The sequence below is a fragment of the Dama dama genome, chromosome 18 (assembly GCF_033118175.1).
Source record: "Dama dama isolate Ldn47 chromosome 18, ASM3311817v1, whole genome shotgun sequence".
NCBI lineage: Eukaryota > Metazoa > Chordata > Mammalia > Artiodactyla > Cervidae > Dama > Dama dama.
In genome coordinates, this window is record NC_083698.1 from 31434246 (window position 1) to 31448783 (window position 14538).

The 14538-nt window shown below is 43.0% G+C and overlaps 1 non-coding gene across 1 annotated transcript; it reads right to left on the minus strand.

Annotated features, from left to right (window-relative positions):
- Positions 1-254: 254 nt before the first annotated feature.
- On the minus strand, positions 255-361 carry LOC133073247 (U6 spliceosomal RNA). The gene has a single exon (XR_009696944.1). It is a non-coding gene; the product is annotated as a U6 spliceosomal RNA (small nuclear RNA).
- Positions 362-14538: the final 14177 nt, after the last annotated feature.

Genomic DNA, 14538 nt, shown 5'->3' on the forward strand with positions numbered 1-14538 from the left:
TTGGGTGGTGGTTGGTTTCGGTGTAGGTATGGAGGCTTTTGGATGGCCTCTTATTACTTAATGTTCCGTTTAGTCCGGATTTTTCTGGTGTTCTCAGGATTTGGGCTTAAGTCTCCTGCCTCTGGATTTCAGTTTTATTCTTCCAGTAGTCTCAAGGCTTCTCCAACTATACAGCACTGATAATAAAACTTCTAGGTTAATGGTGAAAAGATCCTCCACCGTGAGGGACAACCAGAGAGGTTCACAGAGTTACAAAAAATATGGAACGCTTCACGAATTTGCGTGTCATCCTTGCGCAGGGGCCATGCTAATCTTCTCTGTATCGTTCCAATTTTAGTATATGTGCTGCCGAAGCGAGCACTCAGCATTCATTTTCATACCAACCTAAACCCAGCAGCAGCCTCACTGACTGTCTCCTTACTCAAGCAGTGAGAATCCTGACTCCTGGCCTTCCACATCTGGCCATTGAAAGCAGCAGAGCTGGACTCCAGAAACTGAAGTTTTGGGTCGTGCTTACTTGTAGCTTCCTCATTACAGGATGAGGAGTGTTAAAAGGGAACAACCTTAGAAAAGCAAGGAGACCCAATTATAAAAGGCAGGTTGGGAATTCCCATGATCCTCATTCACTCATGGGACCCAAGACCAACCCAGGCCAACAATGACACCAGAGTGTCTTCACATTGTCCTGCCTGTTATAGGATCCAACCCAGGCCCACTTCTCTTCAAAACAAGCTCTTATAGGGGCTTCCCTGGTGGCTTAGTGGTAAAGAATCTGCCTGCCAATGCAGGAGACGTGGGTTAGATCCCTGGTTCTAGAAGATCCCATGTGCCACAGAGCAACTAAGCCTGGGTGCCACAACTACTGAGCCTGTGATCTAGAGGCCAGGAACTGCAACTACTGAAGACCGCGTGCCCTAGAGCCGAAGCTCTGCAACAAGAGAAGCCGCTGTGATGAGATGCCCGCACGCCGCAACGAGAGAGTAGCTCCCGCTCCCTGCAACTAGAGAAAAGCCCATGCAGCAACAAAGACCCAGCACAGCCAAAATAAATGAAATTATTACAAAAAAAAAAAACACCACACACCCAAAACCAAGCTTCTGTAGCTCAAGAGCCAGCTCATCATTTCCCTACTCCTGATTTGGTGATCTGGCCAGGCTCTTCAGGCCAGCCCCATTCTCCAGGTCACCGTTTTGCTAAGGGAGCTGAGAGTTCCTCAGCTGTCCTGAACTTTGGAGGAAAGGATAACATCACCATTATAAAACTGTTGCTCCTGTAACTGGCTTTGCTGAAGAGCCATGACTACAGAAATTTCAATGTAAGGGAAAAACTTTAAATTATATGCAAATTATAACTGTGCCCACATCACAGGTCTAAAAAAAAATAGTTAAGCCCTTCCGTGGACACAGCCTCTTTCCCTGTCCTGGTATTCACTCACCTCTTCAGAAAGAGAGAAGATACTTCAGTATCTCATGGTACAAATTGCACCCCATCCTTCCTCAGGAAAACCCCTAACACAGCTAAAGTTTGAGTCCCCATCTCATCCCTAACAGCATATTTTTTTTTTAACATTACAGTATTATTTATTCAGTACAGATCTGTTGAGTGTTTACTCTGAGCCAACAGTGGTGAAAGAAAAAAACAGTAAGCTCTGGTTTTCTGGAACTTTTTTCTCATGTGATGAGGATGATAAGAGAGCTTTGGAAACACTATATACTTTCCCTAGAAAATATCATTACAATAACTTAAGGAAGGGATGGAATATACTAATATAAGCAAGAATAAGAAAAGCCAATCTGACTACCTAATTAGTGGAATGACGTTGGGCAGTGCATTTCTCCTCTTCAGACTTTACTTGCCTTATCTGCTAAATGCTGTGGTTAAACTAGGTATTTCCTAAGAACAAACCTCTATTATAATAAATCCCAATGGCATCTTGGAGACATGACTGCCCACAGGATGAGTCTTCAAATCTTAACATAGAATGGTAGGAGGTACTCTAGCAGATTGATCCCATGTGGACTTGATCCTCCAAGTCTTCTGGTCTCCTTGGAGGATTCTCTGCGAGCGTGAAATGGGGGGACACCTCTTCCATCCTCCGGCAGGTTCCTAATGGACCTCTTCCCCACCCCACATATGCACCCTTCAGGGAAAGCTGTGAGAAAGAGCAGAGTCTAAACCCATATGAAGGATGAGAGTCGTTGCTACGAATGCAGCCTCACTAGAAAACGCCCCTTTGCTCACGGGAGAGAGCTCTCCACCGTGTCAGTTCCTCTTTGTTCATTTTTCTGCTTCCAGAATTTGCCCAGAAATCTATTAATATTCTCATATTAAAAAATAGGCCCATTTTAGTCTTCAAACAATAGAGAGTATAATCCTAGTGCATCCCCTTTAGCCGTACAAAGTCCAAATAGAAGCGCTGATCATCAGTTTGTCTTCACTTTGGACCAGATCTAGCTCTGGGACACAAGTCTCTACTAGCAGAGGAGGAGCAGTTTAAAGAATGCTTTCCCCTCGATTTGGAGTGCTCCCAGAGGGGCCGGGTTGAGAGCCCCAGGGTTCTTTTCCCTCCGTAGCAGAACCTCTGTGGAGTTTATGAAAGCCATTTACTGTGGCCATTTTTCCCCCCAGGGAAGAAAATAATCAAAAGCAAAATTACCATGTACATTGATAACAGTCAGTTGTGCCTTCGAGCCTGTTTCCTGCCCACTGCTGAGAACTATTGCTTTCACCACATCAGACCCTCTGGCATAGGTGGTGAGACCAAGTGGCTTCAGCCTCTGAAAGAGTCCACCTAATGCCAAACGTAGGCTTAACTTTCTTAGCATTTTGAGAGAATTACTTACTGAGACTATATTTCCTACAATGACTCAATCTTGAATGAAAGCAAAACATACATTGCTGTCCACTTTTGGGAAAGTTTCCAGCATGTAACACATCACTTACCGAGAATCGTCAAATACCTGACTATAAAAGAAAGTAATTTTAAAGGGCCTTCAAGAAGTAATCTAAAGACCTGACACATCTCCTCCTGGTAATGACATGGCAAAAATAATACACCTGAGAACAGCCCGGTTACTAATTACCAGGTTGCAGATTTAAAGAAATAGATTCGGTGAGGAGTGGTTCTGATTCTCCCGCAGGGGCCGGCTGTGGTGGAACGGCACCTGCTGGCACGTGTGAGTACTGGATGCCAGCGGGCCCCCTTTGAGGAGGCCTTCCCTCAGGTTCAGTCTCCTGTGGGGACATTGCTCCTTTCTCCGGGTTCCTGGTGTGCACAAGGGAACATTTCACGCAAAGATGGGCACAATAAAGGACAGAAACACTATGGATCTAACAGAAGCAGAAGATATTAAGAAGAGGTGGCAAGAATACACACAAGAACTATGCAAAAAAGATCTTCATGACCCAGATAACCACGATGGTGTGATCACTCATCTAGAGCCAGACTTCCTGGAGTGCAAGTGGGCCTTAGGGAGCATCACTACAAACAAAGCTAGTAGAGGAGATGGAATTCCAGTTGAGCTATTTCAAATCCTAAAAGATGATGCTGTGAAAGTGCTGCACTCAATATACCAGCAAATTTGGAAAACTCAGCAGTGGCCACAGGACTGGAAAAAGTCAGTTTTCATTCCAATCCCAAAGGAAGGCAATGCCAAAGAATGTTCAAACTACCACAAAATTGCACTCATCTCATTTGCTAGCAAAGTAATGCTCAAAATTCTCCAAGCTAGCCTTCAACAGTACGTGAATGGAGAACTTCTGTATGTTCAAGCTGGATTTAGAAAAGGCAGAGGAACCAGAGATCAAATTGCCAACATCCCTTGGATTATTGAAAAAGCAAGAGAGTTCCAGAAAAACATCTATTCCTGCTTTATTGACTATGCCAAAGCCTTTGACTGTGTGGATCACAAAAAGCTGTGGAAAATTCTTCAAGAGATGGGAGTACCAGACCACCTGACCTGGCTCTTGAGAAATCTGTATGCAGGTCAAGAAGCAACAGTTAGAACTGGACATGGAACAACAGACTGGTTCCGAATAGGAAAAGGAGTACATCAAGGCTGTATATTGTCACCCTGCTTATGTACCTTATATGCAGAGTACATCATGAGAAACGTTGTGCTGGATGAAGCACAAGCTGGAATCAAGATTGCCGGGAGAAATATCAATAACCTCATATATGCAGATGACACCATCCTTCTGGCAGAAATTGAGGAGGAACTAAAGAACCTCTTGATGAAAGTGAAAGAGGAGAGTGGAAAAGTTGGCTTAAAACTCAACATTCAGAAAGCTAAGATCATGGCATCTGGTCCCATCACTTCAAGGCAAAGAGATGGGAAAACAGTGAAACAGTGGCAGACTTTATTTGTTTGGGCTCCGAAATCACTGCAGATGGTGATTGCAGCCATTAAATTAAAAGATGCTTACTCCTTGGAAGAAAAGCTATAACCAACCTGGACAGCATATTAAAAAGCAGAGACATCACTTTGCGAACAAAAGTCCATCTAGTCAAGGCTATGGATTTTCCAGTAGCCATGCATGGATGTGAAAGTTGGACTAAAAAGAAAGCTGAGCACCGAAGAATTGATGCTTTTAAACTGTGGTGTTGGATAAGACTCTTGAGAGTCCCTTGGACAGCAAGGAAATCAAAACAATGCATCCTAAAGGAAATCAGTCCTGAGTATTCATTGGAAGGACTGATGTTGAAGCCGAAACTGAAATAATTTGGCCACCTGATGCGAAGAACTGACTCATTTGAAAAGACCCTGATGGTGAGAAAGACTGAAGGCAGGAGGAGACGAGGACGACAGAGGATGAGATGGTTGGATGGCATCACCGACTCAATGGACATGGGTTTGATTAAACTCCAAGAGTAGGTGATGGACAGGGAGGTCTGGCGTGCTGCAGTCCATGGGGTCGCAAAGAGTCAGACATGACTGAGCGACTGAACTCAATTGAACTGAACTACTCTTTACTTACTGTTCCCCTTACAGTTTAGAGTTAGTTACTCAGTTGTATCCAACTCTTTTGTGATCCCATGGACTGTAGCCCACCAGGCACCTCTGTCCATGGAATTCTCCAGGAAAGAATACTGGAGTAGGTTGCCATTGGCTTTTCCAGGGGATCTTCCCGACCCAAGGATGGAACCCAGGTCTCCAGCTTCTCAGGCAGATTCTTTACCACTGAGCTATCTGGGAAGCCCACATAGATTAAAGATTCAAAAGTGAAAAGCAAAACTTTAGGATGAAATGAATGAAATATAGAATGAAATATTATGTAGAATGAAATATCAGAAAGTATCTTTATGACTTTGGATAGAAAAATGCTTTTATAAATAAGACATAAAGAAAAAATTAAAAATATTAACACGTGAATTATGCCAAAATTAAAGCTTCTTGGCATCAGAGAAAACCTTTAAAAATGTGAAAAGACAAACCATGGATTGAGAGAGGATATTCACAGCACTCGTATTTACAGAGAATTGGTAAATAGCATGTATCAGAGAACTCCTACAAATCAACCAGAAAAGGGCTAAGGAACCGGTCACAAAATAAACAGAAGATTTGAACAGGCAAGTTAGTAAGGAGACAACCCATTTTAAATGAGGCTCAGCCTCACTAATATTCAGGAGGATGCAAATTAATACAGTGAGACACAATATCAGAACTATAATATTCCAGGTGGTGCTAATGGTAAAGAACCTACCTGTCAACACAGGAGACTTTAGAGACTCGGGTTCGATCCTTGGATTGGGAAGATCCCCTGGAGAAGGAAGTGGCAATCCACTCCAGTAATCTTGTCTGGAGAATCCCATAGACAGAGGACACTGGTGAGCTGTGGGCCATAGAGTCGCAAAGAGTCGGACATGCCGTGAGTGAAGTGACTTCGCACACAGAGTATTGACAAAAATTAAAACAGCTGATAAAACTGATCCTTGTTCGAATGTGGAGCTAAACTAACTCTGATGCAAGGTTGGTGGGAGCATAAAATCTTTCTGGAAAGCCATTGGCTAAATCTAACAAGATAAAAGAGACTCCTTGTTTCCTACCCTGAGTTATACCAAACATCTCCCACGTATGATAGGTACATTGTTCAAAACAATGTCAAAGGAAGAACAAATTGAAGAAGAGTTAGAAAAGTCTGGGAAGTATGACAAACGTCTGGGGAGGGAAGGACAGAAATGAAATGGCTCAGAGGTATAACTGGGCATTCAAAGTTATCTATTAAATATGCTTTAATTTTTTACAAAAATTATGCAGCAAACATAATTGAGTGTTGGCAAAATTGAGGATGGTAAATACAGAGCATGTTAAGTATTACCTTTAAAAGAAAGAAGAAAATGTCTTATTATCTGATAAATCTAATTTCAGACTGTGGCTAGAAACTTCAGCTCTGTTACTGCCCAGTTCTCTCCTCAGGGGAATTACTTCGCCACTTTACATACTTTGTTCTGATACTTGTCTGATCATCCTGTATTGCCTTTGTGGTTCTGATTCTGGAGCCTGTTTTTTCCTGTGAGCTCTCATCTATGGTTATTTGTTTCCTTACGAGTGTTGTGGTTATTGACAATGAATCCAGATTTCTTGGAGCCTTCTCAGTGGGACTTCTTGGAGGCCTGAACTTAAGTGTTTTTCTCAGAGCCTGAAGGCACTGCCAAGCCAGGACCACTTTACATTCTTGCCCTGAGGGGTTTTCTTTTTCCATGGTACACTGAGAGCGCTTTTTGGGGACTGAACACCTACTGTGAGGCCATTTCGTGGTTATAAATTCTTCCCCCCTGCCACCCCCCGCCGCTGTCAAGGTTTGAGACAATTCATCTTCTTGCTGCTCTGTGAAGAAACTGATTATTTCTCCTTTACGTTTGCACCGAGGAGGTAGCCCCATGGCACCCCAGCATCAGTGGTGGCTGAGTGGTGAAAGAATCTGCCTGCCAATGCAGGATATGCAGGAGATGTGGGTTCAATCCCTGGGTTGGAAGATTCCCTGAAGGAGGATATGGCAACCCACTCCGATATTCTTGCCCGGGAAATCCCGTGAACAGAGGAGCCTGGCCGGCTACAGTCCGTGGGGTGGCAGAGTCAGACATGGCTGAGTGACTGAGCACCCACTGTGTGGACACTGGGCCTGGGGTGCTGTCGTCTGCACTTTTAGAAAACCTGTAAGAATGGAAAGTCATGCACAGCTGGGTGAAGTTAATTCTCAAAGTGAAAACTAGTTTTAGTTCTTTGCATACTTTTCTGATTTTTAGTTTTAGTTTTTTGACTCTGAGAATTCTTTTCTTGCTTGCTAACTCTTCAGTGCATTTTAGTTTCTTTGCCCATATTTAATTCAGCACTGGGGGGAAAAAAAATCAGTGGAGTGTTTCTTAAAGATCCGTGATTATTAAAAGCTCATCCATGATACTACTGGGAATTGATTTTCATGTTCTTTTAAAAAGATTACAAGAAGTCATATCAAGAAAATTAGAGATACCAAGAGAACATTTTATGCAAAGATGGGCAAAATAAAGGACAGAAATGGTATGGACCTAGCAGAAGCAGAAGATATTAAGAGGTGGCAACAATCACAGAAGAACTGTACAAAAAAGATCTTCATGACCCAGATAAACACAATGGTGTGATCACTCACCTAGAGCAGACATCCTGGAATGCGAAGTCAGGTGGGCCTTAGGAAGCATCAATATGAACAAAGCAAGTGGAGGTGATGGAATTCCAGTTGAGCTATTTCAAATCCTAAAAGATGATGCTGTGAAAGTGCGGTACTCAATATGCCAGCGAATTTGGAAAACTCAGCAGTGGCCACAGGACTGGAAAAGATCAGTTTTCATTCCATTCCCAAAGCAGGACAATGCCAAAGAATGTTCATACTACTGCACAATTGCTCTCATCTCACACATGAACAAAGTAATGCTGAAAATTCTCCAAGCCAGGGTTCAACAGTATGTAAGCTGTGAACTTCCAGATGTCCAAGCTGGATTTAGAAAGGGCAGAGGAACCAGAGATCAAAGTGCCAACATCTGTTGGATCATAGAAAAAGCAAGAAAATTCCAGAAAAGCATCTACTTCTGCTTTATTGATTATTGACTGTGTAGATCACAACAAACTGTGGAAAATTTTTCAAGAGATGGGAATACCAGACCACCTGACCTGGCTCTTGAGAAATCAGTATGCAGGTCAAGAAGCAACAGTTAGAACTGGACATGGAACAGCAGACTGGTTCCAAACAGGAAAAGGAGTACATCAAGGCTGTATATTGTCACCCTGCTTATTTAACTTATATGCAGAGTACATCATGGTAAATACCAGACTGGATGAAGCACAAGCTGGAATCAAGATTGCCTGGAGAAATATCAATAATCTCAGATACTCAGATGATACCACCCTTATGACAGAAATTGAAAAGGAACTAAAGAACCTCTTGATGAAAATGAAAGAGGAGAGTGGAAAAGTTGGCTTAAAACTCAACATTCAGAAAGCTAAGATCATGGCATCTGGTCCCATCACTTCATGGCAAATGGAAGGGGAAACAATGGAAAGAGTGAAAGACTATTTTCTTGGGCTCCAGAATCAGTGTAGATGGTGACTGCTGTCAAGAAATTAAAAGGCACTTGCTCCTTGGAAAAAAAGCTGTGACCAACCTAGACAGCACATTAAAAAGCAGAGACATTACTTTGCTGACAAAGGTCCATCTAGTCAAAGCTACGTTTTTTCCAATAGTCATGTATGGATGTGAAAGTTGGACTATAAAAAAAGCTGAGTGCTGAAGAAATTGATGCTTTTGAACTGTGGTGTTGGAAAAGACTCTTGAGAGTCCCTTGGACTGCAAGGGGATCAAAACAGTCCGTCCTAAAGGAAATCAGTCCTGAGTATTCATTGGAAGGACTGATGTTGAAGCTGAAACTCCAATAATTTGGCCACCTGATGTGAAGAACTGACTCACTGGAAAAGACCGTGACGCTGGGAAAGATTGAAGGTAGAAGGAGAAGCAAACGATAGAAGATGAGATGGTTGGGTGGCATCACTGACTAGATGGACAGGAGTTTGAGCAAGCTCTGGGAGTTGGTGATGTACAGGGAAGCCTGGCCTGCTGCAGTCCAAAGAGTCGGACATGACTGAGTGACTCAACTGAACTGAACTGATTGATATGTGAGATTTGCTTTAACATAATTTCATCCAAAAAATAATAACGCAGGTTAGCAAAATGTTGAACTTGGGTGTTAGGTACAAAGAGGTTCATGATGCAATTTTTTCTACTTTTGTGTTTGAAAATATCTTTACCTTTTATTTTTTGAAGTGCTGTTGATTTACAATATTATGTTAAATTTCAAGTGTAGAGCATAGTAATTTGTGGTTTGTTTGTTTTTTTGCAGATTATATTCCAAAGGTTATTACAAGATATTGGGTATAGTTCCCTGTGCTACAGAGTAGGTCCTTGTTGCTTCTGTATTGTATGTATAGTAGTCTTATATCTGTTAATCCCATATTCCTAATTTAGCCCTCTCTTCATCCCTCTCCCCTTTGGTAACCACAGGTTTGTCTTCCATGTCTGTGAGTCTGTTTTGTTTTGTATATGGATTCATTAGTATTTGAAAACTTCTTTAATAAAAATTTTTCAAAGATAGAGAAAAAAGGAGAATCCAGATACTTGATCACAAAAATCCCCATTTTCCTTTTCCCTCACGAGTTGTTTAACTTTCAGCACTTTTTTAGCCTCCAGTCACAATGCCGAACCCCTTCTATTCTTGTCTCAGAGCGAGCTGGGTTTATTGCGCAGATATCGATACTGAGGGAACAGTCTTCGCAGAGAGAAGGGCTTTAGTGCAGGGCGGCCAAGTAAGGAGACAGGAAGCAAAGCTCAAGTCTCTCTCCCCATCAGGGATTTTCTCACCCATTTCTGAGTTAGGTGAGGAGTTTGTTATGAGGATGTGCTGGCAGGCGGGTTTTGGAAAGTGGCCCTTTGCGGTCAGGTGTGGGAATGGGGTTTCAGCACTAGATCTTCCTGGACAGCGGCCCTTCCGCTTCCGAAAGGGTTCCAGTACTCTGGCATGTCCAGTACTTTGGTTCTATGAGGGGAGAAACTTCTGTTCCAGGTCTTGTTTGAGGTCAACACTTTCTCCTCTGCTCATGCTTTGGCAGCATGACTTAGAGTTTTGTTCTGTTGTCTCTGAAGACCAGCTCAGTACCTTGTTAAAAATAAGATAGGGCTAGTTTGGACTAGTCCTGTGGTTATATATTAAAATAGAAATACATGAAAATAATAATTATGGTTTAAGCAATAGCGATTATTTATTATCTTTGTTCTGTTCCAGGTCAATAACCTCGAAAGGGGCCTAGTCAGAAGGTATCATTAACATCTCCATTTGCAGATGAGGAAGCAGAATCTTAACTAGATTAAAATAACCTTACGGATTGTCATCCCTTCTGTCAGTGGTGGAAAGTCAAAGTCGCTCAGTCCTGTCAGACTCTTTTCGACCCCATGGACTATATATATATATACAGTCCGTGGAATTCTCCAGGCCAGAATACTGGAGTGGGTAGCCTTTCCCTTCTCCAGGGGATCTTCCCAACCCAGGGATCGAACCCAGGTCTCCCACATAGCAGGTGGATTCTTTACCAGCTGAGCCACAAGGGAAGCCCGTCAGTGGCAGAGCCACTAACTAAAAATCATTCTATGTCTGTCTGGCTGCAAAACTCCCTCCCCAAACTACTCAGGAGACCTCCTCCCACTGCACCATACTTTACTGAAAAGAAAGAAAAAAACAGAGGTGTGAACTCTTTCTCCTCCATTTGGAAATCTTCTTCCCCAGCTCAGAGGAGCAAGCGTTTCTCCTCCTTTGTGCTCCCAGGCTCTGTGATTCCACCGTCTGCCCTTCACTGGGGCCTTTCTCACCTCCACTTCAGTGTGCATCACCAGCTTCCTGTGGGGAATTTTCTATCAGCAATTCCTCAGAAGCTCTTGTAGCCATAACTACTACTTCCTGTTCACTGCCAGAACCCAGAGTTAGGCCCGAGGGCATGAATTCTTTAATAGTTTCCTAACTGGCCTCCCTTCTCCAGTCTCTTAGCTCTCCAACCTACTCTATATTTCCCCCGGGTTAGTTGCCCTAGAACACTGCTCTTTGTTGACTCTGTTCAAAAAACCTTCACATCGTCCCACAACTCATAGCTGGAATGATCATGCCCCATGGACCCATCTCACTCACTCTTTTCTTAAAAAAAACTTTTATCTATTTATTTTTGGCTGCACTGGGTCTTTGTTGCTGAGCAGGCTTTTCTCTAGTTGGGTTGAGCAGGAGCTACTCTCTCGTTGTGGTGCATGGGCCCCTCATTGCTGTGGCCTCTCTTGTTGCAGAGCATGAGTTTCAGTAGTTGCAGCATGGAGGCTCAGTAGTTGTGATGCCCAGGCTCTGGAGCACAGGCTTAATAGTTATGGTGCACAAATGTTGCTGGTCAGTGGCATGTGGGATCTTCCTGCGTCAGGGATTGAACCCATGTCTCCTGCATTGCAGGCGGATTCCTTACCACTGAGCCACCAGGGAAGCCCCTCCCCCCATCGCTCTTACCCACACACAGGCATTAAGAGACCCCTGCATGCTCCTCTCTCATCTTGGTGCTCCTAGAAATCCTTAGACACTCCTCCTGCCTCTGGCCCAGAACCCTGTGGGTGAACTCCTATGCCAGGCCAAGGCCCTTCCCCACTCCTCTTTCATTTTCCCAGTGAAATCTCAGTGGCTGCTTGCATGAACCCTGAGTTCCAGCCAAACTGCTCATTCTCCTTCCATGGAGATGTCTGGCACTTTCTTACCTTAGCTTTTGTCCCTTGCTCCTGCTGTTCCCCCAGTTTTGTTGCCCACGCCCTCTGCTCTATCCACCAGGTTAGTGAAGATGTAGCTTTTACACAAATCCCCCTTGATTGCCCCACCCGGACACGCCATCCCCCTGCTTTAAACCTTGCTCCCTTGCCTGGCCCGTCTCTCACTGCCTGACAGAGACCACTTATGAGTCTTCTGTGTTTGTCTCGTCCCATCCCTTTATCGCTTGTACTGTACAGCTCACAGGAGGTTGTTAGAAACACAGTCTCATTGCTCTTAGTAATGACTTCCAGGTAAAGAAACTGAAGTGCAGGGAGGTTAAGGGACTTGCCCAAGTTGACAAAGTAAATTCGAGCTGCTTGGGTACAGGATGCGATTCTGGATTCCCTTCAGCATCATTCTCTTCATGCCATGCTACTCCCTTCACCAACTAAAGGCTAATCTCCCAAGGGAAGGGCATGTATTTTGAGCATTGTACACATACCCACCCCTGCCCTTGCACACACACACACACACACACACACACACACACACACACACACTCCTTTCCTATACCTAGCACACAGTAATTGCCTTATACACATTTGTAGATGATGGAAAGGCTGTCCCATTTGGAACTATAGTCTTTGCATAGTGTCAATATGAAAACAGTTCTCTTTTCTTTGAGAAGAGGAACGTTTTGACAAATAACCTCCACAGAGAAACAGTAATTAAACATATATGTAAATGCTCTTATTAATCACCAATACTTTGGCCACCGAATGTGAAGAGCTGACTCATTAGAAATGGCCCTGTTGCTGGAAAAGTTTGAAGGCAGGAGAAGGGAGCGAAAGAGGATGAGATGGTTGGATGGCATCACTGACTCAATGGACATGAGTTTGAGCAAGTTCCGGGAGATGGTGAGGGACAGGGAAGCCTGACGTGCTGCAGTCCATGGGGTCGCAAAGAGTCAGACATGACTGAGCAACTGAACAACATGTAGTCACCCAGTTCTCAGACTCACAGAGGAAGGACACTGCCTTCCTTTGTTCAAGGCTATTTGTAAGACAGTGCAATGTAGATCAATCTGATGTCTTCCTTTTTCTGACTGCTAGACTCAGAAATTCATTGCAGAAATCAGATGTGGTAGCTGTGATACTAAATTCAGCTAAGCTGTATTGGAACCAATTGCATACAGGACTTGTGCTCAGCTGGTGTGAAAGACTTGAATGTGAGAGTTTCACAGGTTAATGGGGATGTAATCTCATGTAAAACTAACTCAGCGTCAAAACACCTTCTCAAGATGCTCTGCTGGAGGGTCAACATAAATGGTCAATAAGCACTTGAAAAATTATTCTACCGTGCTAGTAAGCAAAGATAAGCAAATTGATATAATGATAAGTATCATATTTCCTGATCAGGTTAGCAGGGTTTCTTGTTTTAAATCATAACTCCTAGTGTTGACTACAGTTTCTGGGAAACACGCTCTCAAACACTGGTGGAAGAAAGTCCTTTCAGGTAGATAATTTAGCAAAATTCTTAAAAGCTTTAATTAAAAATTTATCTGTTTCACCTAGCAATCTATTTCCCTAAGGTGACTTAAGTCCGTTTTCCATAGATTTTGCTACAGAAGTACTCACTGAAGCAATGTTTTTACTTGTAATTGTGAAGCACTGGACACAATATAAATAATGATAAGAGCTATCATTGAATTGAGTACTATGTACTAGACACTCTTCTAAGGACTTTACATTCAGCCTCCCCAGACAACTCTGTTATTATTATTATGCCCATTTTGCAGATGAAGGACTGGGGCACAGAGAGGTAATTCACGGGGTCATATACCCAGTAGATGAAACAGTCAGGATTTAACCCCAACAGTTTACCTCTAGAGCCCATGCTCTTAACCAGACCACTTTACCACTGCTCCAAAACAGGAAAACAGTTAAAAATAGTAATGCTGTGTGTGAGAGAGAGAGAGAGAAAGAGAGAAGGAGGAGGAGGAGAAGGAAAGGAGAGAGGGGTGAGAGGATGAATATGTGTGTCATATGCTGGAGAGTTGTGTCATGAGCATGTATCCAAATCACACAGGGCCTCTCTTAGTGGTGGGACTGTTTCATATTCCTTGAGATTAAAGAGGAGGTGAAAAAAGGGAGAGGACCACTAGGTTGCATAAATTGTAGCACATTTGTACAAATAAGATGATCATTAAAATTCTGATATATAACTATACTGAGTCCCAGAACAGTGTCTTTCAAGTTCTTTTGACGTGACCTATATCAATAAATAAACACGTTTACCACAACCATGCCCATCCATAACAGGTGGAGGAGCAGCTGTCTCTCACCAATTCAACTGTACTAGTTATTTATGATGAGTGTCTATTCCTATGTCATGCCAGTTTTTAAAGTTTTTGAACAGCATATACATTGTTTGACACACACGCACCTGAAATAAGTTTTCATGAAACAGTACTCAATCATAGGAAGCGTGATACACTCATTTATCCTGTTCTGTTCTTTTCTGTGCTACACTATTCTGTTTTGTTCCATTCTTTTCAGTTCCATTCCGTTCTGTTCCATTTCATTCCACTCTGTTCCACTCTTAAAATTCTAGTTGCCAGCCCTCTAGTTGATTTTATCACCTTAAATTAATGTACCCATAATTTGAAAACAATTTTAGAAGAAAATGATGGTACTTTTAATACCTAAAATCTTCCCTGGTGGCTCAGACGGTAAAGAATCTGCCTG